General features: G+C 44.1%; 1 protein-coding gene across 2 annotated transcripts in view; it reads left to right on the forward strand.

Annotated features, from left to right (window-relative positions):
- EIF4B (eukaryotic translation initiation factor 4B) overlaps window positions 1–27,977 on the forward strand; it is a 1,945,171-nt gene that overhangs the window by 720,774 nt on the left and 1,196,420 nt on the right. The gene's annotated exons all lie outside the window — the stretch shown is intronic.

Consider the following 27,977-nt stretch of genomic DNA (forward strand, 5'->3'; position numbering starts at 1 on the left):
TAGAGCTGCTGTTGTGTTCATATTACCACTTTGTGGCATGTAGACTAAATGTGATATTAGGTGGAGTGCCACATATGGGCGTTTGCATGAGCTGGCTGAAAAACTAGTCCTTCTCATGTTGATATACGCTAAGATAATGTTTCCTGTTGGTTGTCTGACATGATAGCCTTGGAGCTGTGCATGTCATCATACTTTGAGTGATAGAGAGACTAGTTAAAGCCGTGCCATGTATGTCTCTTGCTGGTGTTCTGTGACACTTTATAAACAGATGTATGAAGTACTTTTGGTTCTTGGAATTTCTGTGGCAGAGGAAAAATTTGTAATCAGTGCCTTGTTTTTTAAGAAAGTGTTCATCAGTTGACAGTATGTGGAAGGAATTTTTAACCAACAGTGTGATTTCTATGGAAAATGTTGATGTTTGGGTTTGGTTATGTTTTGTGTTTCAGACAAAGTTCAACTGTGTTAAGGCATTTGGACCTCTGGTACTTGCCCTTTGTAAGGGTCCATGAGGGAATTACCTGGCTGATAGTTTTGTCTTGGGTTGATTTAGATGCTCCTGACTTAACTTTCTTAGGCAAAATAAAGAACTATGATAGGGTGCCATGTGTAACCAGCTAAATTTGAGAAGTTGTTTCTGGATATTAACCTTGAGAGTGAGTGTAGCAGCCTGAAGCTGTAACACGCACACAAACAATGGGTAGAAGCAGATTGTCACACCAATGAACAGTTTCAAAGACTTTGATATTTCATGCTGCCACATAAATGTGACAGTGTTATTTTACAGCTTCTAAAGCTGTCGGGATGGTTCCACTGCTGTTTTGTGGCTGGTTGAGTTTGTAACAGGAACTGTAGCAGATAACTACCCTGTAGAGAAAATAAGAAATTAATTTCCGCATAAATGTAAATATAACTTATAAACAGATCAGCAGTGTAACTAAGCATACTATTTGTACTCTGTAACATCACTTAGGAACATTGTTACCTTTTAGGTCATATGATGTCTTGTAAAACAGCTAAAATAACTCGAACATTTTAAGTCGTTGAGTGCAAAATTTTGAAAGATTTGTCCAGCTTTCTAGATGCCAAATGTTTGGAAGCAGGAGTTTGAGTACAAAATAGAATTTTCTGGCTTCATCTCTGCACCGGATGGCTCATGTAAAGTAGGTAAGAACACCTTTTAATATTCCCTCTTGTTGTCAGGGCCCTGTGGTCCTGTACGGGTATGATGTGATTTAATTATCCTGTTCTCCACTTTTAATTTACAAAATTAGGCTTGGAAACCGAGGAAATGTATTTGTGTAGTAAATCGAAGATATGGTAATGCAAAAGTAAAATAAATCTGAGTAGGATTCTGTATTTCTGTAAATTATAATGTGAGATTTAGATGACCTCATTGTAACTCAGCTTGTGGTTTGTTTGGGTAATTACAACAGAGAGAAGCTGTTTTAGGTTAACCTTGAAACACATGCTTTTGCTTCCAGTACCCAAGAAACCTCTCTCTCTCTCTCTCTCTTAGATTAACATTAAACAAACATTTCAGGCTAGTTTTACATGCAATACGTAAGCCACTTCAATGTACATGCCCACCCACATCTAACTTTGAAACTGCCCTTCTGGACTGGAATTTGAGCAAAATACGAAAATTAACTCATTGTAATGTGTATCTCAGAGGGAGAGAAGGGGATGAGGTTAATATCACACGTATAAGACCAAGATTCCCCAAGGTTGAACACTCTTCTGGCCACATGAGAGAAAACTGTGTATATGTGCTTGTGTGCATGTATTTTTGTGTTATTATTCCATATCTTTATGCCTCTGACTTCGACTGCACCTACACTGAACTTCATTTGGTTGGGTTTTATTTCAGCAGGTACCTCATTTCTAAGGCACAAAACTGTAACTGATGTTTACTGCAGTGCAAGGCCTGATCATAATGGTTATCAAAGTTTTTCACTTCAGATAGGTGCATAGTAAGCTTATCTTAATTCTTATTTCTAAACATAATCAGGGTACGCCAATATTTTTTTCGAAAGCCTTTTTTTGTGATGGCCTTTGCCAGGATGAGGGGAATCCAACTCTTTCCCCTACCTAGACAATATCATGATCCAAGCCCAGTCAGCTCCAATGACTGTGCAACATCTAGACTTAGTCTCCCTCTTCAGAAGTCTGGGTTTCACCGTAAATCTCAAAAAATCATCCCTGCTTCCTTCTCAGGATCATGTGTTCCTGGGTTGCAGGATCCTAACAGAAAAAATGATGTCCTGTCTTCCCACAGAAAAGGAATTGCTCCCTCTGAAAGTCATATCAGCCAGGGAGGTCCTCAGGCTCCTGTGATTTATGGCCTCCATCATCCCCAATGGTTCCCTTGGCAAAACTTCACATGAGAAAGTTCCAGTGGTACTTCAGAACAGTTTGAAAACAACATCTGCACCCCCTGGAGTTCATGATTTCAATGCTCCAATGCCTTTCCAGGGAACTGAAATGGTGGATTACTCAGATAAACGCCAACCCAAGCCTGCCATTGCAGCCCCTGCCCCTCAAACAGGACCTCTTCACAGACGCCTCAGACACAGGTTAGGGAGCAACCTTGGGAGAATGGAGAGTAAGAAACTCATGCACTCTCAACAGAAAGAGCACATCAACAGAGCACATCAACATCAAGGAAATGAAAGCCCTGATATTAGCCCTACAAATTTTCAAAGATCACCTTCTTCCAGGTTTGCTGAGGTGGTACACAGACAATACCACCGTACAGTGGTACATCAGCAGATGGTGGGGGGGGCAAGATCCTACCTCCTGTGCAGGTTAGCCCTGCAGACATGGGAAGTCGCTTTAGTCAGACAAGTCAACATCCAAGCTGTCTACATTCCCTCTGCAAATGGTGTAATGGCAGATACTTTAAGCAGGACCATGACCCTATCTCAAAAATGGATGCTAAACAGAGATGTGCTCCTGGACCTGGTCCATCGATGGGGTATTCCAGATGTGGATCTGTTTGCCTCACCCATGAACAGTTTGCTTCCAACCTTCTGCTCCAGGGTACCTCACCCAGAAGCATGGGGTGTAGACGCTCTCATCCCCTTGGAAGGGGATGTATGCATATGCATTTCCCCCTTCCCTCTCATACAAAAGAATTCTGCTGAAAATTGAGAGAACAGCCTCAGATCTTGTTGGTGACTCCCTTCTGGCCAAGGCAGCACTGGTTCCCCCTGTTACTACACCTAGCCAAGGGCAGGCACCACAAGTTACCCCAATGGATGGACCTGCTGTCACAGGAGGGGGGAACGCTCTTACACCCACAACTGTGCACTCTGAATCTTACACTGTGGGTGATAGGGCTTTGATTCCCTTCAGACACCTTTACTCAGAGGACGTGCTTCAGGTTTTGCAGGAGGCTAAAAACCGAATAGCAGAAAATCATACCTTTCAGAGTGGAAGAGATTTTTTGTGTGGTGTCAAAAACACAACGTACAACCCACTGGTAGTTGAACCCCCCCACCCCCACCCCCAGTGGTCCTGTCTTAACTGTGTGAATTGAAGTCTGGGCTGTCCTACTCCTCCATCAAAAACCACCTATCTGCCATCTCAGCATGCCTACCTCTCACCCCTCCTTTGGCTTCCAGACTGGAAGTTAAACTATTCTTAAAAGAGGTTCTGCACCTTGGACCCGCAAGGAAGCCCATTCTGCCTCCTTGCGATCTTAACTTTGTACTGGAAAAATTGATGCTACCACCCTTCGAGCCAGCCAAAGACTGTTCTTTTCAACATTGTACATGGAAAACTTTACTCTTGGTAGCCATAACTTCAGCCAGAAGGGTCTCAGAACTTATGGCTTCCCATCCCTTTACAGCCTTCCACAAAGACAGAGTTTGTTTGCACACCAGTCTTACCTTCTTGCCCAGAGTTGTCAATGAGCTGTCCCTGAATCAGGCCATCAGTCTTACCCACATTCTTTTCCTCACCCCAAAGCCTGGCTGAAAGGATTCTACATACCCTAGATGTTCGCAGACAACTTGGATACTATCTTTCCAAGACTAAACCCATCTATAAAGCAGACATGCTTTTTGTGTCATCATCCAAGAGCCCGGGGACACCCTGTTTCCAAGCAAACCATATCCTCTTGGATATCCAAAACTATCAGCTTTTGCTATACTGCCCATGGCAGAAGACTTCCCTTCCCAATAAAGGCACAATCCACTAGAGCAATGTCCTCCTCTGGAGCCTTTTTCAAGTGTCTGGAAACAGCTGCCTTTTTAGAAGCAGCTACATGGTCCTCTGTCCATACCTTTGCCAAACACTACAAGTTGGACATTGTGTCTAGGGCCAGAGCGGGATTTGCTAGAGCCATCCTTCATGGGTTAGTGGAATATGCTTGTGTTCCTCCACCCTATTCGTAATGCAGGAGCTTGAATATAACAGCATATGAATAGAAGGACATAGTATTGTTGTGCAGAATCTTACCATAACTTTAGATGCCCTTCTCTTTTGTATGCTGCTGTGTAGTTTCCCATCCTGCCTTCCCCTTTGCACTTACCTGACTCCTGAGAACCAACTCTGTCGTCACTGTTTTTAGCGGCATTCAGTTCTGAGGAAGATGCGTGCTGACATCCATTTTGTATCCAATGTCTGTTTATGGCCGACGTCCACAGAGAGAAATGTGGAATGTCACACGCACCCTCGCGATAACATCTATCTTTTGTAAAATGGCCGGGTATATGAGAGTCGACCAGAGGCGAACTCTCTTGTGTGATGAATACAGCAGCATGTAGAACAGAAGGATGTTTAACGTTATGGTAAGATTTTACACAACAGTACATCTGATGTTGTAAATCTTTATTCATTCCTTCCTGATAGGACTTTGTTTCCGTTCTTGGAACCAACATGGCTGATGTTCTTCGTATTTCACTGTTGCAGTCATCACATTTGGGTTATCTGCTTGCAGTAGCCCTCAGTCGGCCTGATTAACAAAGTCTTGGGTCCTGTGTCGGTTGCTGTCTCTTCTTCCGTGACGTCAGGGGTATAAAACATGCAGCCGATGTCATTACATCAGTCTTTCTTGCCGTGTGGTGCCTGAAGCAGAAGCAGTTCGCAAGTGCCAGTCAGCCGACTCCTGAAATTTTCGTTTTCGAGTTTCAGAACCGAAGTCTTCAACTAAAAGCCAAGTACCCCATTAGGTAAACTTTTTCTTGCTCTTAACCGATGTCAGTAAAAGTAAGTAACTGCATTACTTGTGGAAAGCAAATACCTCATAAAGATTTTCATTCGTACTGTATTCCTTGCCTAGGCCCTGACCATGATGTACCTCACTGTTGGTTTTGTGCCTTATTTAAACCACAAACTATCTGTCGTCTGTATATTTACACTTCTAAATATTTTGGTGCTCGGTTCAATTATCCTGATATGTCTTCGGTCAGCCATCCGACTACCGTCATTCCAAAAAAAAGCAAAGGTAAAGACCGAGACAAGCCTCCTATGTCCAAAGCTGCTGACGATGCTTCTCCTAAACCAGTTCGCCAGTACTCAGTGAGGCGCTTTCGCAGCCCCTGATACCCGCTACATCTGATTCACAGGCCTCTACTGAGACCCATTCGGAGTCCGGTATGCTGCTAGATGCTTCAACTGTGGAACCTGCGGATGTCTCTACCTTGCATGGGTCCGGTGCCGCTGTGCAGGCACCGGCTTCTGGGGGTGTATTCAGGCCTAATGACTTGTGTATTAAACCTACGCCATCTTCTTCTTAATGGCCTAAATCTCGAACCATGCCTAGAAAACTGACACCCAGACTGCATGGTCAGGCCTCTATGTCTAAAAAACAAATAAGAATGGCTGAAGACCTTATTACTTTAATCAGGGGAAGCCAGCCCTCCCCCTCTGAGACCTAGGACTGAGTTTGTTTATGATACTTCTGACCAGGTTTCTGAATTTTCTGTTTCCTCTGATGACCAGGATTTACCCTTATCTACCTATGAAGATTCTGATGCTGAGTACTCTATTCCCCCCCCCCCCCGCCCGCCCCCCCACCCCAGAGGATTTATCTTTTGGTGAAACCTTTGCATACTCTCAGGGAGCATTTTCGTTGGGAAAGTCAGGACTACTTTGATTCTAAAAAGAGGCTTAGGGATTTCTTACTCCTGCCCCAGCACAGGCCTTTAGCCATACCTCCTGTACTAGACATTGTTGATGATGCATTTGCAGAATCTAGCTTGGCCCCTGACTCTTTACCTCCTGCTCCCAGAAAACCTGATAGATATTACAAGGTCCCTGACTCTCAAGTTCCTTTTTAAAAATCCTACTCCAGATCCTGAGACCATTTCACAGGGGCCCAAGGGCATTAAAGCTTCTACTGCAAAAATTCTACCCCCTCTGATAGAGACTCCAGGGCGCTGGATAGATGGGGTAGGAAGGTATACACTTCTGCAGCTCTGGCCATTAGGGCCTTAAACTGCCAGTTTCATATGTTAAAATATCAGCAGCATATTCTTGGATTGCTTAAACAGAAAATGATGTTGACTCCTGATTGTGCTGAAAATAAGGATTTACAGGATTTACTACATTCAGCTGAACAAGTTGGAAAACATACTTTGCAATGTGGTTTTGATTCTCTAGAGGCATCTTGCAGGACTGCTGTAAATGGGTCTGTACTTGGATGGCATGCTTGGCCTAAGGAGCAATCCCTACCAGATCATGTTAAAGGAAAATTACTGGATGCTCCCTTAAACCAGGACCGCATGTCTGGCAACAAGGCAGACGTAGTTCTTAAAAAAATGGAAGAGAAAGCCAACTGTTAAAGATTTTTTACAAGTATAACCTCCAAGATTTAGTAGGCATTGGCCTTCCAAGAATTGGTCCCTTCCTGCCTCTTCCAGACGTTCAGTCCAAACCCAGATCTAGCAGAGCTCCCAGGCTGCAGTCCCAGGGTACGCACAGGACTTAAGCAGTGGGGGGCCTCCACTTCCAAATCTGGGAGTAATAAAACTCCCCCTATAGTAAACTGTGTCAATGACGACTTTTTAAAACTTTCAAGCACTTATCAACTGACTGCCCCTTTGGGGGGAAAGATTGCGCTTCACGCAAAGAACTGGGAACTCATTACCCAGGACAAATGAATTTTAAATATAGTATCCCAGGGATACAGATTTCACCTCCATACATTGCCAACACCAAGTGGGTGGCCAGATCTACCCCCAAATCAGTGGGCAGAGGCCCAAAAGCAAGTACTTTCTCTCTTAAGCATGGGGGCTATTCAAGGAAGTTCTTAAAAAGATGGAAGATAAAGCTTAAATCTGTGCAAACTGTTAAAAGATTTCTTACAAGTTCAGCCTCAGATTTAGTAGGCACTGGCCCTCTAAAAATTATTTTCCAGCCCCTTCCAGGTCTTCTCAAGCCAAACCCAGACACAGCAGAACCCCCAGGTTTCAGTCCCAAGCAGGGTTGCCAGACGTCCCTATTTCAGCGGGATTGTCCTGGGATCAGCAGCCCGATCCCAAGTCCTGCACTGCCGGTTTAAATCCCGGTGAAACAGCCCTCCACTTTTTGGCCCGTATACCGGCATACAGGCCATTCAAAAATCGCTAAACACGGAGCTGCTTGTGTTTAATGCTGAACATCAGGCAGTTCTGCATTAAACACAGCTCCGTTTTTTGAGGTTTTTGATTGGCCCGTATGCCGGTATACGGGCCGCTCAAAAATTGGCAAACACTGAGCTACTTAAGTTTAATTTTTAAATTTTTTTTTTTTTTGGTCCTCACTTTGTCCCTACCCGGCCATTCGGAAATCTGGCAACCCTGGTCCTAAGGGACACACAATACTAGGCAGTGGGGGGTTTCCGCACCCAAACCTGGGAGTAGTAAGACTCCCCCTATGGAAAACTGTCTCAATGACTTGCTTTTAAAACTTCCAAGCACTTCCCCAACTGAATGCTCCTTTAGGCAGAAAGATTGGTCTGCAGGCCAAAATCTGGGAACTCATTACCCAGGACAAATGGGTTGTAAATATAGTGTCCTAAGGATACAGTTTTCATTTCCACACGTTACAAACACCAAGCGGGTGGCCATATCTACCCCCAAATCAGTGGGCAGAGGCCCAAAATCAAGTGCTCTCTCTCTTAAACATGGGGGATATTCAGTTGGTACTAGAAGAGGAAAAGGGACAAGGTTTCTACTCGAGAAATTTTCCTGGTACCCAGAAAAGGCAATTCATGGTGTCCTATCCTGGACCTGTCTACTCTAAACACCTTTTTGGTGATTCCAAAATTCAAGATGCTGACTCTTCACCCGTTGCTTCCTATGCTCGGCAAAGATGCCTGGTTGGCAACACTAGATTTAAAAGAAGCATACCTGCACATCCCAATCAGGGAATCTTGCAGAAGATACCTACACTTCAAAGCAGGCTACACGCACTATCAGTTCTCTGCACTGCCCTTTGGCTTATCTACTGCGCCCAGGGTATTCACAAATTGCCTAGCTCCAGTCGTTGCATTTTGCAGTCAAATAAATATTCAAATATACCCATACCTGGACAATTGTCTTAATTCATGCAGAAAGACAGGACATACTTTTGAATCATCTGGCCTTTGTACAAAGGGTGCAAACTTGTCTGGGGTACACCATAAATGAAATGAAATCACACCGGGTACCCTGTCAATAAATTATATTCCTGGGAGCAAGCTTGAATACAACTTCCCAGATGGCTTTCCTCACGCCAGAGAAGCAAATTCATTTGACAACCTACTTCAAACAAGTGGCCACAAAAACTCTGCTATCTGCAAGGCAAATACTGCAAGCTTTGGGGTTCATGGCCTCCTGCATTCTTCTAATTCCATATGCAAGACTGCATATGAAGAAACTACAGTGGTATCTAAAAAGCCTATGGTGCCAACATTCTCAGGATCTAGAAGCAATTATTCCTATCATACCTTGCCTACGCCCAGAGTTCCCTGCCACCAAAACAAAGGACTACCATTCACACTACCCCCTGCCACCCAAACCCTAATGGACGCATCAGACTATGCATCGGGGGCTCACCTGGCAGGTAAGTGCATTCAGGAAAATGGAACCCAAGTCAAATGCATCTGCATATTAATCGAAAATAAATGTTAGCTGTACAGAATGCTCTGACAGCCTTCAAGGACCACATTCTTCCAGGACAACTAATGGTAAAGACTGACAACACCACTGTTATGTGGTACATAAACAAGCAGGGGGCTACACATTCTTACCCCATCTGCAGACTAGCCATGGCGTTGTGGAACACAGCCTTGAGCTATCAAGTGCATCTACAAGCTCAGTTCCTGCCAGGGAGATTAAATACACTGGCAGACGGACTAAGCAGAAACTTCATAATCCCACACAAGTGGAAACTGGAACCAAGGATTTTCAACATGTTGACAAGCAAATGGGGGAGTCCAGATATAGACCTGTTTGCCTCCCCCCAGAACTATCAATTGAACAAATTTTGCACAAGGAATCCCCACACGCAAGCTTGGAATGTGGATGCTGTGTCCTTCAACTGGAAAAACCTATCCGTTTATGCCTTCCCTTTTCTGCTCTCCAAAGTACTACTAAAGATCAAACAGGACAAACCAAGGACAATTTTGATTGCACCAGACTGGCCACACCAACACTGGTACCCCCTCTTGCGCAGTGTCACGGTTGGCTCCATGGCACTGCCTCAGATTCCTTCCCTGTTGTCTCAGCTGGAGAACCAGATTCTGCACCCTCAGCTTCAAACACTGAACCTAGCAGCCTGGCTAAGTACTTAATCTCTCCTTTGCCATCCCTCAGTAAACCAGTGATGGATATCATTTTGGAGGCAAGGAGGCCTAGTACTAGAAAATCTTATGCTGAAAATGGAAAAGGTTCTGTGCCTGGAACCAGTCTCAAGGGATGAGCACAGTAGCACCCAATTTACCTCAGATTTTACAAATACTTAACTGAGATGCTTCACAAGGGCCTGTCTTTTTCCTCCTCCAAAATTCATGCCTCAGCCATTTCAGCTCATTATAACACAGAACCTCCCCTCTTCTCTCATCCATTGCTGAAGCAGTTCCTCAGAGGGGCCAGAATCTTAAGACCACCCAGGAGAGCTCCAACCCCAGCCTGGGACCTTAAATTTGTCTTGGAGAAACTCAGTCTTCCTCCTTTCGAGCCAGCTGCTACTGCAGATTTAAAATTTCTTTCTTGGAAAACAGCTTTCCTTTTAGCAATCACTTCAGCAAGAAGGGTATCTGAATTACAGGCCCTTATGGCAGTGGAGCCTTTCATCATCTTTCATGCGGACAGGGTGTCCCTCAAAACCAATCCATCCTTCATGCCCAGGATGGTATCCAATTTGGGTCTTAATCACTCCATTCATTTGCTAACCTTCTTTCCTAATCCACAGAACAAAGGGGGACGGATTCTGCACTCCTTAGATGTGCACAGACAACTTAGATTCTTCTTGGACAGGACTAAACCTCAAAGGAAATCTGGACAACTGCTGATGGCATTCGCTGCAGGGGCAGAGGGGGAAGGCTATTTCAAAGCAAACCATTTCTAAAAGGATAGGCCATTTCATTCATTTCTGCTATAAGCACCATGGAAAACCTATCTCACAGGGGATTGGACCCCACTCAGCCAGGGCTGCATCTACCTCTACAGCCTTTCTCAGAGGAGTTCCTACCAGGGACATCCTAGAAGCTGCTACCTAGAGTTCTGTACATACTTTCACCAAGCATTATCATTGGCCAAGTTTCTGTAATTCCAGAGCTGTATTTGCCACTACAGTCTTACAGGGCCTTCTGACTGGTCTTAATGCTATCTAAATTCCTCCTCCCAATCTTTGCTTTGGGAATCTACCCAAATGTGATGACTGCAACAGTGAAACATGAAGAACATAGTTATGTACACTTACCATAAATGTAGATGTTAGTGTGTATTCACTGTTGCAGTCTTGGTTACCCTACCTCCAGCCCCCTGACTTCTTTTGGCTATAACTCTACTTTCCTTTACTATGCTTAAAAGTTTTTTGGTGTATTTGCTTTTTTTGTTGGAGGTATATCCTTGTATATTTAAATATTTAATTGCTTCCCATTAGGAGGGCACCTGACATCTGGGGAAAGAAAAACTGATGTAATGGCGTCGGCTGCATGTTCTATACCCCTGACTTCACAGAAGAGACTGCAACTGACGCAGGACCCAAGACTTTGTTAATCAGGTCAGCTGAGGGCTACTGCAAGCAGATAACCCAAATGTGATGACTGCAACAGGGAACACACTTGAACATCTGCATTTATGGTAAGTGTACACAACTGTACTTTTCCAAGCTCGCTCCAGCCAATAACTCTCGGCTAAGACCTACCCCTAATGCCCCTCTCAGTCTCTTCAGATCTCGCTTGCCTCGTCAGAAGTGCCAAGCCTTCTCTCTCAAAGCTAAGTGCAGAGTTTTGTGTAAATTCCTATCATTTCCTTACCTTTTAGTCAGTTTTTCGCTAATTTTCTTCTCTCGTTTATAGACTCTATTTGTTCTATTCCCTACCCTCTACCTGTGGTAGTTACATTTATACCATCGTTGGTACTGTCCCTCCTTTGGTTGGCCCTCTTTCTTACCATTTGTAATGAAATATTTCTAAGTACCATTGTTGGTACTCTTCTCTTTTTCTATCTAGATATATATATAAAAAAAAAAAAAAAACTTTTCTCTTTAACTCTGTTGCTGTTGCTTTTTGACTGTTGACCCTGTCGCTTAGATTAGTGTGGTGTTGTGTCATCATGTCTGAAGAAGCTAAATTGAGGTTTAAGCAGTGCGATAAGTGTGGGTGTAAGATGCCCAACTCAGACCGTCACGCTCGGTGCGTTTATTGTTTGGGCGTTGAACACATAAATGCCTTGTGCGATATCGGATCCAGCTTCAGTAATTGCACTTTAGCTGAGTGCAAAAAGAAATTGATATTGAAAGATTTGATTAAAACTCCTTTTTCAGAGGCCCTCTCTGGGGCGGCTGTCTCACCACCTCCTAAGACTAAAAAACACAAAGAAACTGAGTCACTTGGTTCCTACATCTTCATCCATTTCGGAACCGAGTCGACACCAAGCTTCTCTGGCACCTGTAGCACAGATAACCTCAGCACCAGGCTCTGTCTTCTCCCTCGGTGCTGCGTCCAATTTTGACTTCTATTATGGTACCAGCTTCGGCACCATCATCAGTGCCGTCCTTAGTCATGACACTGGCTTTGACTACCATACCGCTTCGGCACTATCCCCGGCCACGGTGCCGATAGCTTATACGGCTCCACAGACAATTACCCCATCTGTTCCAAAGGTTGAACACCTTCCCAGGACCAGATATTCTCCAACTTACAATCCTTTTTCAGGGCACCAATTTCGCCCCTTTCTTGAAAGACCTGTCACTCCTTCAGCAGCCTCCTACAGATCCACCAGGAGCCTTTCAGAACAAGATGTAGTCCGGGTTGTGGACCAGCTTCTGGCAGCTAGAGGATTGCCCACCCCTGCTAGGTCTTCTGTCCCCTTTGGAATGGAACCTTTCACGGCATACTCACCAGTATATCCTCCGGCCTCTTCGCAGGCCCTGGAGACTTTGATACAGATGACCACCCCAATGCATACTGTCTCGTCTCCCACTGCGGAGGTTCCCCTGTCAGCACCGGTTATTCTTGGCACATTGGCTCTGTTGGAACCGGTGCACTCTCTGAGCAGTGATTGGCCTGTCTGCACCGTGGTTCCTAGTTCAGTGTCTTTTTTATCGCTGGCACCGTCTATGGCCATGGTTCCACCAACCGCTACCAGTCTTCTCTGAGCTCCTCACTTGGAGGCTGGCTCCTCAGGGCAGGGTGTGACCCTGGTTCAGAGGTTATTATTCTCGGTTTCCATCCCTCCTTGGGCGGGCCTGTTTTCCAGGTGATGGAGTGTGTCCTTGCCTCAACAGGCTCGCAGTCAGCACCAATGGTATCGACACCAGAACCCCCCCTCTAGCATGCAGCTGTCCCAACTCCCTACTCTAGGATCCCAAGCATGGGAGCCGCAAGACCTTCCCTTGAAGGGAACCCTTTCTCCGGAGTCCTCCTCAGAAGATCCCATTGGGGAGCCATCCCGGAAGAAACTCTGCAAGAGTATGCACCTTGATTCCCCTGAGGAATCCATCACCGAGGACACTGATTGCGATGAGGGAGAAGGGTCCCCACGGTCTCCCCCAGAAGACATCTCATTTAGAGACATTCTAGAGATCCTCAAGCAGAGGGGAGACTGGAAGTGTTCTAACCCTTCAGAGGAATCTGTGTTATTGCAGGCCTTCCGTGCTCGGCCATCTACTTCCTGGGTGACCCCACCTGCGGATGAGGTTGTAAAACTGATTGTGCAGTGTGCTTAGAAGGCCCCGGACAGCATAGAACATGTCCCCCGGAGGCCAGACAAAATTTTATCCACTCCTCGAAGACCAGCCCAGTTGGTCTAAGCAATTGGTAGTTGATTCCATGGTCGTGGCGGCGGCCACCAAGAGGTAACTGTCAGAAGATAGTTTCACTGTCCATCCCCCAAACGGGGAGTCTCGGGCTATGGACAGAGTAGGGAAGTGGACCTACGCTTCAGCGACCTTTGCTATTCAATCGCTGAACTAATCTGGCACACTTCACTCGCCTCCAAAGAGACTTAATTTCTGAAATTTCTTCCTCTTTGGCTGGAGTACTGCCTGATGAGGTGCGTGACACTGTCGCCTCGCAGCTGGCATTCCTGGAATCTATCTCGAATGCCTCGATGCGCTTGATATCTCACACCACCAAGGGTACAGCTTGAGCAGCTGCATCAGGAATCGTCATGAGACGGCATGCTTAGATGAGTTTGTGCGATTTCGCAGACCCCTTAAGTCTTCCTTCGTCAACGCGCCTGCTGATGAATATTCCCTCTTTGGTCCCAAAGTAAGAGAGACACTATCACGAAGCGAGAAAGACTGAAAGACCTTGTCTGCTGTGGGCATACATTTTTCCACTCCCAAGAGATCCTGTTCCAGGAACCAGAGGGGAGGAAACTTGTGGTTCAAAAAGTCCCAAGGATCTTTTCGTGACACTCGTGGTGAGCAATCCCCCCGGGGCAGAGGGGGCAACTCATTCGGAAGGCACTCCTTTCGGGGGAGGGGGTCCACATAACCAGGGCACTAGAGATTCCTTCTCTGGCCCGACCCTACCAGCCCTCCTGAGCAGCGGCCTGATTGCTTTCCTCTGGAAGCAGTGTGGGGTCGATTTTCTCTGCAACTACAAACCTGCCAACTTATCACTACCGATGCATGAGTGCAGAGAAGAATATCTAGAGGCTACCATATCCCATTCGATCTTACTCAGACCCATCAAACGAATCCCGGACGCTCCACCCAGTCAGAGGGAGGTAGCAGCTTTAGAAATCGAAAAGCTGCTAAGAGAGTCATCAAGCCAGTCCCACCAGACCAGTGAGGATCCGGTTTTTACTCTAGGTTCTTTTTAGTGCCAAAAAAAGAAAAAGACAGGGGACTGGAGACCAATCCTGGATCTCAGCTTACTGAACAAATTCATAAAACCTCAACAATTCCGGATGGTCACTGTGCAATCCATCCTCCCCTTTCTAGGGAAGGACGACTGGATGTGCTCTATAGATCTCCAGGATGCGTATTACCACATAAAGTTGGACCAGCGCTCCCGGCGATTTCTCTGCTTCCACCTGGGAGCCAATCACTACCAGTTCAGGGTACTGCCATTCGGTCTCTCGACAGCCCATCGAGTGTTCTCCAAATGTATGGCAGTTGTAGTAGCTCATCTTCGACTGCAAGGATTCCAGGTGTTTCTGTATCTAGATGATTGGCTCCTTATTGCCACGAACAGGAATCTTCTCCTCCACAGCCCCTCTTAACACTCGAGGCCTTGCTCTTTGCTTAGGGATTACGACTGACAAGGAAAAATCTCAAATGTCCTCAACAAAAACACTGGAATTTATTGGAGCGATCTTCGACACAACATCCTGTAAAGCTTCCCTTCCTCCTCTCAGGCTCTCAAAAATAAGAAGCCAGGTTCAAGTCCTCCTCCAACAGACATTTGTACCAGCACGCCTTGTACTATAACTTCTAGGTTCAATGGCAGCAGCCATTACCTTAGTTCCACTGGCGAGGTTGCACATGAGACTAGTACAGTGGCTCCTTTCATCACAGTGGTCAATCTTAACCTATCCTCTCGACCACTTGATATGCCTTACAAATCTTTGCAAGAAAGAAATGCTTTGGTGGATGAAACCAGAATCAATTCTTTGGTGCCGACCGTTCTGCCTTCCTCAGCTCAGGGCCACGGTGACCATGGATGCTTCTCTGCTGTGGGGGGCATTTCCAGGGGAAAGACTGTCCAAGGCACGTGGTCTCCCATGGAGACCAATTTGCACATAAATGTCCTGGAATTGAGGGCAGTTCTCTTAGCACTGCAAGCATTCCATACATCCTTCTCTTCCGGGACCATTGTAATTCAATTGGACAATGTCAGTCGTCTGGTATATAAACAAACAAGGCGGTACCAGGTCTTACCCCCTGTCAGGAAGCCATGAGAATTTGGCACTGGGCGATAGCTTCCAACTGCTTTCTTATAGCAACGCACATTCCCGGGAGTTCCAACCTTATTGCGGACAATCTGAGCAGGAACATCCTGATGCCTCACGAGTGGTCCCGCAGTCCTATAGTAGCGGATCAGATCTTCCGCTGTTGGGGCAGGCCTTGCTGCAACCTGTTTGCTTCCCTTCTAAACAACAATTGCAGAAGCTACTTTGCCCTGATCCCCCCTCAGGAGGAGTCACCAAGGCATGCTCTGATGCACGATTGGCCCCTGGGTCTGCTATATGCCTTTTCCCCGTTTCCCCTTATCCCGAAATTCCTCCAGAAAGCTCAAAGGTTGAGAAGAAAAGTGATCCTCATTGCCCCTTATTGTCCCTTGTCAGGTCTGGTTATCTTTCATATGGCCTCATCTGATTCACAGCCCATGAATCCTGGATCAATCTTAAGGTCTGCTATCTCACCCTCAGGGACTGATTCACCCCAATCTCCACAGCCTCAAGCTCACAGCTTGGTTTCTCCACTTCAGATGATTGCCAGGCTACTTGATATTTCATCTCCTGTCCATGAGATTCTTCTGGCTTCACATAAACCTTCCACCAGGAAAATTTATTCTAGTAAGTGGGCTAGGTTCTCTGCATGGGCCAAAGACCATGACATGGACCCTTTCTCTATGCCTGTTCAGAAGATCCTACAATACCTGACTACTCTTCTACATGCAGGAGTTTCAGCATCGACAATCACTGTACATCTAGCAGCTATCGCAGATTTTCACAATGGATTTGATAATTCTTCTGTTATGTCACATTGTCTGTGCAAAACCTGCTTGAAAGGAGTATTACATGTTAAACCTCCTGTCAAACCCCCCATAGAGCCTTGGGACTTGACTTTGGTGATTCAGTCATTAACAAGCCCTCCTTTCAATCCTCCTAATTCATGTGATATAAAATTTTTGTCTTGGAAGTCTACTTCTAGTAGCCCTTACCTCAGCGAGAAGAGTATCTGAGTTGCAGGCGAGTATCAAGAGACCTTACTTGATTTTCCATTGGGAAAGAGTGTCCCTATGCACTGTCCCATCCTTCTTGCCCAAGATCATTTCTGGGTTTTCAATTAACTAATCTATTGACCTGCCAGTTTTCCTCCCTCAACATTCAAATAGAGGGGAATATCTTTTGCATACCTTTGATGTTCATAGGCAACTTCATTTTTACTTGTACAGAACTAAATCTTTCAGAAAAACAGATAAATTGTTTTTGGCCTTTGCGGGACCCAGACTGGGTAAACTTGTCCCCAGAGTGACTCTATCTTCCTGGCTTAGAAATGTCATTACCTTTATCTACCATCAGAATAAACTGTCTTTACCTTCCAGAGTAAAGGCTCATTCCACTAAGATCGATGGCTACTTTATGTGGCTTTTCATTCCAGAGCCTCTATGGATGATGTCTACACAGCAGCCACTTGGGCAAGACCTCATACCTTTGTCACTCATTACAAATTGGATTTGGCCTCCAGGGGACGAGCATCTTTTGGTTCTATGGTGCTCAGGAATATCCTTCCTTAGGGCCACCCAGGGCTCGAGTAGCTGGGGACTGTGTCCTTTTCAGTAAGGAATGAATAAAGATTTACATCATCAGATAAAGAAATTATGTCTTACCATAACATTCCATCAGTGTTCTAGATCTTCATTCATTTCTTCCTGCCCTCCTTCCCCCTGCCTGGACTCCTGGTGGATTTTAGGATCTCCTAGTCAAAGGTATTTTCTCAGACAGAGCCTCCTACTGTCTCTTTTATTATCTCTGTAATATAAGGGTGGGCAAACTCGATCTGAAGAGACCATGAGAGAGGTATTATGGGTAGGTCTTAGCTGAAAGTTTTTGGCTGGCGCGAGCTTGGAAACGGCCGTGTCGGTTCCGTGGACGGAACCGAAGTCCTATCAGTAATGAATGAATAAAGATCTACAACACAGATGGAATGTTATGGTAAGACGCAACTTTTTTCATTAGGGGTCTTTGCATCAATGTACTACTATGCATCTACAGTTCTGCAGTGTGGTAACAAGTTTATATACTGATCAGAACAGAAGTGCTTTATTTGAGCATAGATAATGTTGCACATATGACTATTTTGTATGTATGGCTCGTATGTACAATGCTGTCAGAAAAACATGGCAAACTGTCTTACCATGGCACTTCTCCAGCTGAACTCCTGAGCTTAAAGTTGATTACAAGGTACTAGTACAGAATTTCTACAAGGACAGTGCAGAAAAAATAAATAAATAAAAGACGAAGAAAAAAGAAATTTGAAAGGTTAAGAACTCTGTATGGGCCAACCAGTGCATCTTAACTGGCAATGGGGGATTCCAAATGCTACTTAATTATGGGAGAAAAGCATCATGCCAACAGCAGACCTAGTTGAAAGTTCAAGTTGGGAAATTATTAAATGAACCCACTTGGTTTGTACTGCAGTTTTAAAGAACTCATGACAGTGCAGGTTCTACTGATGTACCTTTACGTCCTTCATTGGTATGGTACAGTTTGACTACTCAAGTACAATACTACCGTTGACTGTACTAAGATTGGCTGCACAGCTGAGATATTAGACATGCCTAGTAGTAATGGAAAGCAGATTTAATGTTCAGCAAGAAACGATATTAAGAAGTACATTTTTACTGTTCAATTTTCTGCTTACTACATAAATGTCTGTCAACACATGGTATAAACATACATGTTTAAACCAAGTCAGATTGAATTGACAGAGTAGGGTAAATATGCAATATACTGAGTGATTAGTGCCTAAAAAAAGAGGAAGACTTTCCCCGTCAAAACTACTGCTAAAATTAACTGTACTGGTCATAGACTGCGAATACTGGAGGCAATCGTTTTAAGTTTAGAGTTCTCTGATAAAGCTGAAACAGTCCGTCCTCACATTCCAGCCATCTAGCTGATCACAGCAACCAGTTTTCAGGTATGGTCACAGAGTGGTTAAAGTAAGTTTCTCTCAGCCACAACATAGAGCAACAGCCAGTTTCTTGAATTGCCAGAGCCTCTTATAAAGGAGTATTCCTGCTGATAACCAGGTTAAATAAAGTAGGCCAGACAAGCCAGAATGTTCATTAGATGTCCTTCCATATCACTGTTGCAGTATTCGTAGCAGAAGGGATCTCCGTCAAGCATAGCCTATTATCTGTCCAGAATACCAAAGCCTTTAGTACTTGCAGGTGACTTATGTTACACGTACGCTCCCCAGTGCAAGGCATAGGGCATAAAGGTGATGCATGAACTCACACAGTTGGAACTTCTTTGCCATCATTCCAATTGCCATCATTAAATGACTGTCTGGATTCCTTTCTTCTGTGCTGGTTACCAAGCTGTTTTTCAGATAAGTGCCCCATTTGGGTTTTTCATCTTATTTTTCATTAGTATTGATTGGTTTCATGTCATCCAGAAAGGAAAAAATGCCAAGGTAGGAGGCAGATTCCCCATAAAGACCATCACGGCCAGTGCCTCTTTTGTATGGGTGCTTCCTGCGACCATACGCAGTGTTCTGTCTGACAAGCTTTTGTCCCTAAGACTATGTAATTGTGTGTCTCCTTATTTATGTACCTTGAACACCAGCATCTTAAGCTGTTGAGTCTCAGGGTTCTATGACGGAGTCTTCCTGCCCCAAGGGTCAGATGTTTGCCAAGAAAAAAGCCAGAAAACTTAGGCCTGTTGTGGCTGCTGTCCAGCCTCCCCCGAACATCTATCCTAAAGCTAGTAAAAGTACATAGGCTTGTCTGGTGGTTGCTTCGGATTCCTCTCCACTGACCCCTGCTAGAGGCCGACTTGGATCCTACTCCTGGCATATCCTTGGAGGCTTTACAAACATCTGCTCCAGACATTGAGGAAAACTGCTGTTGATGTCAAAGGGACTGAGGGGGATTCCACAGATTTTAGTGAGGGAGGAGATCCCTACAACATTTATTGAATGTTTCCAAGGGTCTGACCTTCCTAGAATGTTTCATCTACATGTCACGAAGAAAAAAACAAAACCAAGCATTTTTCTCCTGCAGTTAAGGATCCCCAGTGTGAATGGCACGTTTTTACTCAGGGGTTGTTTAATGCTTTAATGGCTTTAAAGCCTCCTCGAGGGGACTCTGTGCTGCCTCTCCCTGTTCATCCACTCCTCTTAAAACACCTAGGGAGCTGGATTCCTCTGATGAGGATCAGGACTCTGGGAAGGAGTCCTTAGCTTTCTGTCCCCAAATCCCTTCCCCCCATGGATTATGGATCAGAGGAAGTGAATTCTATTAGTCCACATTCTCCTTTGAAGGAACTCTCTTTTAGGGCACTGTTACTGGCATGATGGAACTCTTTATGTGAAACTGCTCTCAAGTTTCTGATATCCAGAAAAGGTATTGTGAGCTCCTTCAGATGAAGTCTCTTAAACCTTCTGCTGTTCCCCTTGTTGTGGCTGCCTTCCTAGATGCTTTCTCAGCAGCTTCTGTGGCCCCTGATTCTCGCCCCCCCCCCGATTTTCCATCCCTGGTAATCATGAAACCTGACAAATTTTAAAAGGTGCCAGATGAATGTAAATTTTTATAAATGCCCTTCTACTGATACTTCTGTGTAGTCTCTCTCTCTTTGGACAAACCCTTCCAACTGTTTCACTTTACCAAGCTGCTTTCATCAGATAAGGATAGTAGGGTTATGGAGAGGCTAGGCAAGAAGGTTTATACTGCAGCCACCGTATCTTTTAGGACCATTAACTACCAAGCTCGTATGACTGTTTTTGCCCTGGTAATCTCTGATCTCCCTGACTCTGAGGGGAAGGCTTCTTACCTTTCCTTGTTGGGTTCCACTTGTCAAGTTGCCCACCATTCTAAGTACAGTTATGATGCTTCCTCCAGGGCTGCTGCATTTGGTTTTGTCATGAGGCATTACTCATGGTTTTGCCTGATGAATTTAAGTCCAAGTTATTGGATTCTCTGGATAAGGGTCAACTCTGACTTCCCAGAAATCTGCCTTTCAGAACAAACCGGGTTCTGTTTGACAGATTGCTTCCCCTTTCACTCGACCAGGTCCCTTTTCTTTTATTCTCTGCACCTTACAAAACTGGTTGAGAATCGCAAAAGACTCTTGGGTTTTGTCTGTTAACCACTAGGGGTGTTTCATAGTTTGGAAATCCCTTCCTCCCTCTCTAGGAATTGCTTCCTATTTTTTTCCCCAAAGGTGTTTTACTTTGTTTTAGTGCATGGTACCATTCAAGCCATACTCCGGCCCAGGCAGGAAGGGTTTTTACTCCAGAATGTTTCTGGCCCTCTAAAAGGAGGGCACTTGAGGCCAGTTCTGGACCTTTCCCATCTCTACACCTTTCTCAAGATTTTCTTTTCAAGTTTCGTCTCTTCAAACCTTATTTCCTCGTCTTTTCCAGACCTTTCTGGTCTCTCTGGATCTCAAAGATGCCTACCGTCATATCCCCATACATCCCCTTTTCAAAAAAATGTTTGCATTTTTCTATTTCTTCCTTGCATTTTCAATTCTCTGCTTTGCCCTTTGGCCTTTCTACTGCCTCGAGTCTTCACCAAATGCCTCATTCCTGTAATTGTTTTTTGCCGGATGAGAGGAGTTCACTTCTTTCCTTAGCTGGATGATCTGCTCATTCAAGCTTCCTCCACAGAGGCCTCTACTTCATGATCTCCAGTTGATTGTTATCCTGTTATAGAGCTTGGGGTTTACATAAACTTTTAAAAGTCATCTCTGACCCCTTCTCAGGATCATGTTTTCATTAGTTGTAGGATCCAGACTATCCCCATACTGGCATTTCTGCTTGCCTTCAAGACCCTGTCTCTTATTGCATTTTTCCTGTCTCTTCCTCAGCTGGCATCAGTCATGACCAGGATTTTTCTCAGGGCCCTTGGGTTTAAGGCTTCCACCATTCCCATACTTCCTTGTCAGGCTGCATATGAGAAAGCTACTCAAGTTAGTGTGGCTTCAACACTGCCCCCCCCACCCCCCCGGAATTACCAGTCCCCTTCCTCCTTTCTCTCAAGCTCAAGTTTCAGTTGTGGATTCATCGACTCGCTCTCAACAATGGACTAACTTTCCAAGCTCCAGCCCTGACTCGAGATTTTTACAGACGCCTCAGACAAGGGATGGGGGGCTTTCTTTGCCTCTCTCAGGGCTCAGTGTCTCTGGCCTTTGCATTAGAGGTCAGACCACATCATAGTAAAGGAGATAAGGGCCCTGCTTCTAGCTTTTCAGGATTTTCATTCCCTTTTTCATCCCTGGCCTCTCAAAAATTTCAGACAACTCCACGTTGATGTGGTATGTAAACAAGCAAAGGGGTAAAAGGTCCTATTTTCTTTGCAGGCTAGCTGTTCAGGTCTGGTTTCTAGCTGTCCAGTATCAAGTGACACTTTAGGCAATTTACATTCCCTCAGATAATGATCTAGTGGCAGAGTCTTTAAGCTGGTCCAGCATAGAAGTTCACAAATGGATGCGTCATAGAGATGTAGTCCTGGCCACTGGCCATCGGTGGAGTACTCCTCAGGTACATCCTTTTGCCTCCACTCTGAATAAATTTGTCTCTTCTTTTCCAGGGTCCCAAGTCCTCTGGCTTGGAAAGTGCACACCCTGTCTTTTCCTTGGAAGGGGATGTTTCTCTACACCTTTCCACCCCTTCCCCTGCTTGGGAGGGTCTTGCACAAGGTTGGGCAAGACTGCCCCAAAATCTTGCTAGTGACTCCATTTTTGTCCCAGAAAGCATTGGTTCCTCATTCTTTCTCACTTGACTTGGTGCAATCACCACACGTTAACCTCACCCAGTAGACCTTCTCACACAAGGCAAGGGGTGTCTCATCCATCCTTACTTGTCCAGTTTTCAGTTGATGCTGTGAGTGATGGGTTTTTGATCCCTTTCAGGCACCTCTTTTCTAAGGATGTGCTTTGGGTCCAGCAGTAGGCCAGGAAACCCACTACCAGGAAATCATGTATGTCCAAATGGAAATGATTTTCTGTCTGGTGTCTGCTGTTAGCTCCTCATCTGGCATCTATATTTGAGATCAAGCAATTTCTTTAAGGTGTCCTTCATAATAGGCTCTTTTAGCTTCCTTACAACATTGTACTTTGAAGACTCTTGTTCTTTTAGCCTTCACTTCAACTAAGTGTGTCTGAGCTTCAAGCTCTTATGGCTGTTACTGTCTTTAGTTTTTTCACAGAACAAAAATGCAGGAATAGCTATGGAAAAAACAGGCAACTGTGTAAATGATCTTTTTTATTAGCATTTTCGGCCAAGTAAATGAATATATGACCATTGATAAAGTAGTTTTAGGACCCAGAGGTGGACCCTCTGAACTATTTTTGGAGAAAAAAGAACGTATGGCAATTAAGGCTTAATGCTTTTAAATGGCCAGGCCTTAATGATATTTGTTCTATATCTTGGTTGGAAGAAGAAAAAACTTGTTCATGATTTTTTTTTTGGGGGGGGGGGGGGTTAATGTAATTGTTTTATTGAAAATTGGTAATTGATGTATTTAAACTGTCTTCTTTTGGTAAGATGCATCTGAAGAAGTTCATTTATTTGGACGAAAGCGCTAATAAAGAAGATCTTTTACACAGTTGCCTGTTTTTTTCCATAGCTCTTCCTGCATTTTTGTTTACCTGGTTTGTTTGTTCAGTTGATCTAGATTCCTGGTTTGTTTGTTACTGCTGCTGTGGCTTCTGGTTCACCGGCACTTTTTCCTCAAGTGGATTTAGAAAATGTGAATGCATCGATTGGTAATCTTACAGCTTTGGTGCAAAATCTTATGGGTAGAGTGGAGGTACTATCTCAGTCTGTAACTACTCAGCAACTGGTTAACCCCCACCCCTTGTTCAAGTTTTGGAAGCACTACATCAACCTACAGTGGGACTACAGGCAGAAATCAGTTTACCCCTATTTCTACCATAGGTCCCACTTCTAACTATTTACCACCTCTGGAGGGCCGTGGCCCTAATGCTTCTCAACCAGTACCTGTCCTTAACCAATGGCTGGATAATCACATTACATTTGATCTTATTGAACTTAATCATTCAGGAGATCTCTGCCAGTGATTAGATGATTTTGATCACAACCTTATGAAGTATAAAAAGTTACAGTTAGAGAATTCTTATCTAACTGAATGTATCCGAAGAAAACAAATGCCTAAGGGTCGAAGACTGTGGTGATACCAAGCAGGTTTGGAAAATGATTCTGATTTCCATTTGGACCTGATTCATTTCTTCGATAGGGTAGGATGTGAGATTTTAGAAATCCTGCTGTAGCACAACGCTAAGCTTATGACTGAGTTGAATTGAGATTTGTCCGAGCTAGATGAATCTATTAAGGGCCATAATGACTTTGATAGTTGAAAAAATGCGGGCATATTCATATTTTAAAGTGTTGAACAGCATATTCAACAATTAAGGGCAAACAAAATTAAGAAATTACAGAGGGATCGTAATGAATATGCCGAGGGGCAAGCTTATCCCACTTCCCCAGCCTCGCAGACTTGGTGTAAGAGAAGGTTCACTAACAACAAAGAACGCAAGTATTCTTCCAATAATGGGAATACTAATGCTTTTGCTGGGAACACTGTTAACCACAACCAACAAGCTAATTTCAACAAAAACAATAATTTCAAATTAAGATGTTCCGAGAGGCTAAAAGGGAAAAGTCCATCATCAACAGCTTAACCAATCCAATCCTCCGTTTTTTTTTTACCCACCTTCAGGCAGGAACCAATGGGGTTCGGCGGATATAAGTGAGTCCCCCCGCAATTACATCCCACAAGAGCAGAACTAATAGGAACGGACTCAGTGACTGACCCTGCAATGGAGTTTGTGTCTTCAGTGAGGACAGCAGATTTCTTTTTGGATTCTACAATTTTTTTTTTTTTTACACATCTGATGCCCTACAAACACAAGAAACAACAGGTGAAGATCTTATTCTTGATTCTTAGGTGGATAACACCTGCATGTCTATTCTCCAGTTTACAGAAGGGTTTGAATTGAAGATTGTTTCTAACACACTAGCGGACTTTCACATTTATAACTTTTCTGATGCCATTTTGGACACAAGAATGGCTGACCTGTTATCTAAAGGTATGAATTTCGTGCCCAGTAAAAGGGCAACTTTACCCAATAACAGATTTGAAAATGTTTACGCGAAAGCTTAATTTTTTTTATTAATGTTTGAAAACAGTTTTGAACCAGTAGACATTTGTAAAGTTTCTAGTACTTGCAACCCACCGTTGCACCCTGTATTACTTTTTGAGAAACTGTGTGAACTGGATTTGAGAAATATGGCTGCTTCAAAAGTTGTTGGTAAAGGTATTAATTTAGACGAACAGGCGTTTTTTATTAGATTTCTTGAGTGAGCAAAGAATATGCTTTATATGAGGCCTGATAAAGGGAGAGGGCTTGTGGTCATGGATTTGTTAGACTTCAAAAATAGGATGTAAACGTTTATTGGACAATACAGCCTATGAAAAGGTTTCCAGGAATGAACTAAATGGTGCCTATAAAAGGATTTATGGACAGATTTGGAACATGCTTATTGATCAGTGCATTTCCAAACAAGCATTTAATTATTTGAATATGACTTCTCCAGTTATACCTTGCATGTTTGGAGTCCTGCAATTGCATATGGATATCTAGAACCCTCCGATGCAACCAATTATAGATGGAAGAAATTCCATTACATCTGCTTGTGTGAAATTCCTTAATATTAAATTAAAGCAATTTGTTAGTTCCAAACAGCAAATATGCAAAGAGACCTGGGAGTTTTTTGGCAGCGGTCAGTGATTTAGTTTTTGACTCCTCTTATCATTTCGCCACTATAGACGTAAAAGACCTCTATACTGTAATACCACAGGCTGTAGGCTTACAATGGATTTTGGAAGTTCTACACCAAAAGGGAGAACCACAGGATGAGGTTAACTTATATGAGAAATTGTTTGAAATCGTGCCAAGTAATTTTTTCTGTTTCAAGGGGGAAGTGTACTTGCAAAAATGTGGGGTGGCAATGAGGTCCCCTTGTGGGGCAGTCTGCCAGTTTATTTATGGCAGCTTGGGAGCACAAGTTTGTTCTTAGCAGTATTTTTCAGTTAACATCATTTTGTATTTACATTATCTGGACAATTTATTCGTCCTATGGGAAGGGGATGAAACTAGTTTTAAGAACTTTATTGAATACATTAATGGGACTATCGAATTTTTAAAATTCACTAGTCAGTTTAGTATGACTGGAATTTCATCTTTGTTTGGAGAAGGATGTTATTAACGGTAGGTATACATCAAGAATCCATAGGAAGAAAACCTATTCCAGTAGTTTTTTTTACATTTTTCCAGTGCCCACCCCATACGTCAGAAAAGGGCAGTTGTCAAAGGGCAGCTCGTTAGAGCTGCAAGGATGACTACCTTGGCTGAACATTTTGAGGGTGAATGTAACCTATTGTATTCCATTTTTAAAAAGGGGGCTATCCCCTTGATTTGTTGGACAACTTGAAAAAAGAGGTAGTGTTAAAGGTCCAGGGGCTATTTTCGTCCAGTTTTGGGAGGCGAGAGGTTTACACATGAACTTGAGTTGGGTTTGTATGCTAATGGAGTAGTAAGTTATAATGAAACATCTGAAATTTGAAATTTACCACAATTCATTATACAGTTTAGCACGGATCACAGGAGTATCCAAAATATTTTGTTTAAGAATTGGACCATTTTGACAGAGGAAGTATATACAAGGGAAATAATAGGTACATCTTTCACTATGGTGTTCAGAAGGGGTACTAATTTTTAAATCTATGTTAGAGAACTTGAATAAGGTTCCACTTGAGAAGAATCCAAGCATGAATAGATGTGGCAGGTGTTCATGTTGTTTAAAAATGTTAATAGGTAAACGTTTTCAAATAGGTGGACATGAGTATAAGATTAAACACAGATTTGATTGCAATAGTAAGGGGGGTGGTTTACATGGATACCCGTCATCTTTGTGTGGTATTTTGCATGGAAAAGACCAACCGTAGATTGAGAGAGAACTTATGAACATGAATTTGCTATTAAAAAAGTCAGGAAAATAATGCTGTAGCAAAACGTGTTCGGGAATATTGTGGTCATAAGTTTAGATATATGCCCATTGGTAAAGTAGCTTTAAGAACCAGAGGTGGACATTCCGAACTATTTTTGGAGAAAAAAGAACTTTTATGGCAATTAAGGCTTAATGCCTTTAAATGGCCAGGCCTTAATGATGTGTTCTATGTCTTGTTTACTCAAGATAAAAGCCTTGGATAGCTAGTTTACTTGTTTGTTTTTTTTTTAATCTTACATATATTTTTAACATTTGTTAGTATTTTGTATTAAAACATTCTGGTAAAACAGATTTCAACATTCAGGGGGGATTTTTGGTTGGAAGAAGAAAGAAATTTGTTCATGATTTTGTGGCTAAAGAAACTTCCTTGTGAAGAGCTCCTGGCTGGGCGAGATCATTGCTGTTTTTTAAACCAATTTTTCACTCAAAGTTGTTGTGTGTGTGTGTGTTAGTTCCCTTTTTTTCTGCTTCTTCTGCTAGTTTTTTGGTCACTTTTGTTAAATTTATAACTAGTTTTATCTTCACTCCCCTCCCCCTCATAGTGTTTGGGTGTGTGTGTGAATGATGTCAGAAGGGCCTAAGGCCATTTTCTCTAAATGTACTGAGTGTGGCCACAAGCTTTCTCCAGCTGATGGCCACACTCAGTGCATTTTGTGCCTGGGGGCAGCCCATTTGTCAGAGGCCTGCCAAATCTGTGCGGCCTTTAACCCCTGGGCACTCCAGGATAGAAAGAACAAGCTGATCCTGGCGGGAAAGCTCCCTCAGGAGTCGGCTTTTTCTTCCTCTCCCGTTCGGGCTCCAGCTGCTTCAGCAGCTTCGGCGCCGTCTATCCCCTTAGCTCTACCCGGGACTCAACCTCCCTCATCGGGTTTGAGCTCTGGGGAAACTAGTGCCTCTTCCCTTAGAGAGAAGAGGCAACAAGGATAAGGATGGACATAAGTCCCACAAAAGGCGGGCCGAATCTCATCCTTCGGCTCCACCAGCAAAACTACTAAAATCTCCCTCGAGGGTCTCCGGATCCCCCTCCTCTCGGCGCCGTTCGCCCTGTTTTTCGCCGGAGGAGGAGGATAGGTCTCCCTCGAGATTTTCGAGGCGGCCCTCCCGGCCTGCCTCTACTACTTTATCTAGGTCGACCCGAAGCATCTCTGAAGCGGATATGGATCGGATGATGCGTCGGTTCTTACAGACCCAAATGCAGATGGGGATGCTCTTGCCTCCCCCCTCTCTGGGGGGGGGGGAGTGCAGCCCCCATATTTGCCCCGATCACTCCTTCTCCGACTCGTTTTCGGGTCTCGGAGTCATCGGATCCAGGCCCTTTCGGACCCGTGGAATTGTCTGCGCCGATAGAG

This window comes from Protopterus annectens, chromosome 9.part0 (genome assembly GCF_019279795.1).
Source record: "Protopterus annectens isolate FY-2018-M chromosome 9.part0, PAN1.0, whole genome shotgun sequence".
NCBI lineage: Eukaryota > Metazoa > Chordata > Ceratodontiformes > Protopteridae > Protopterus > Protopterus annectens.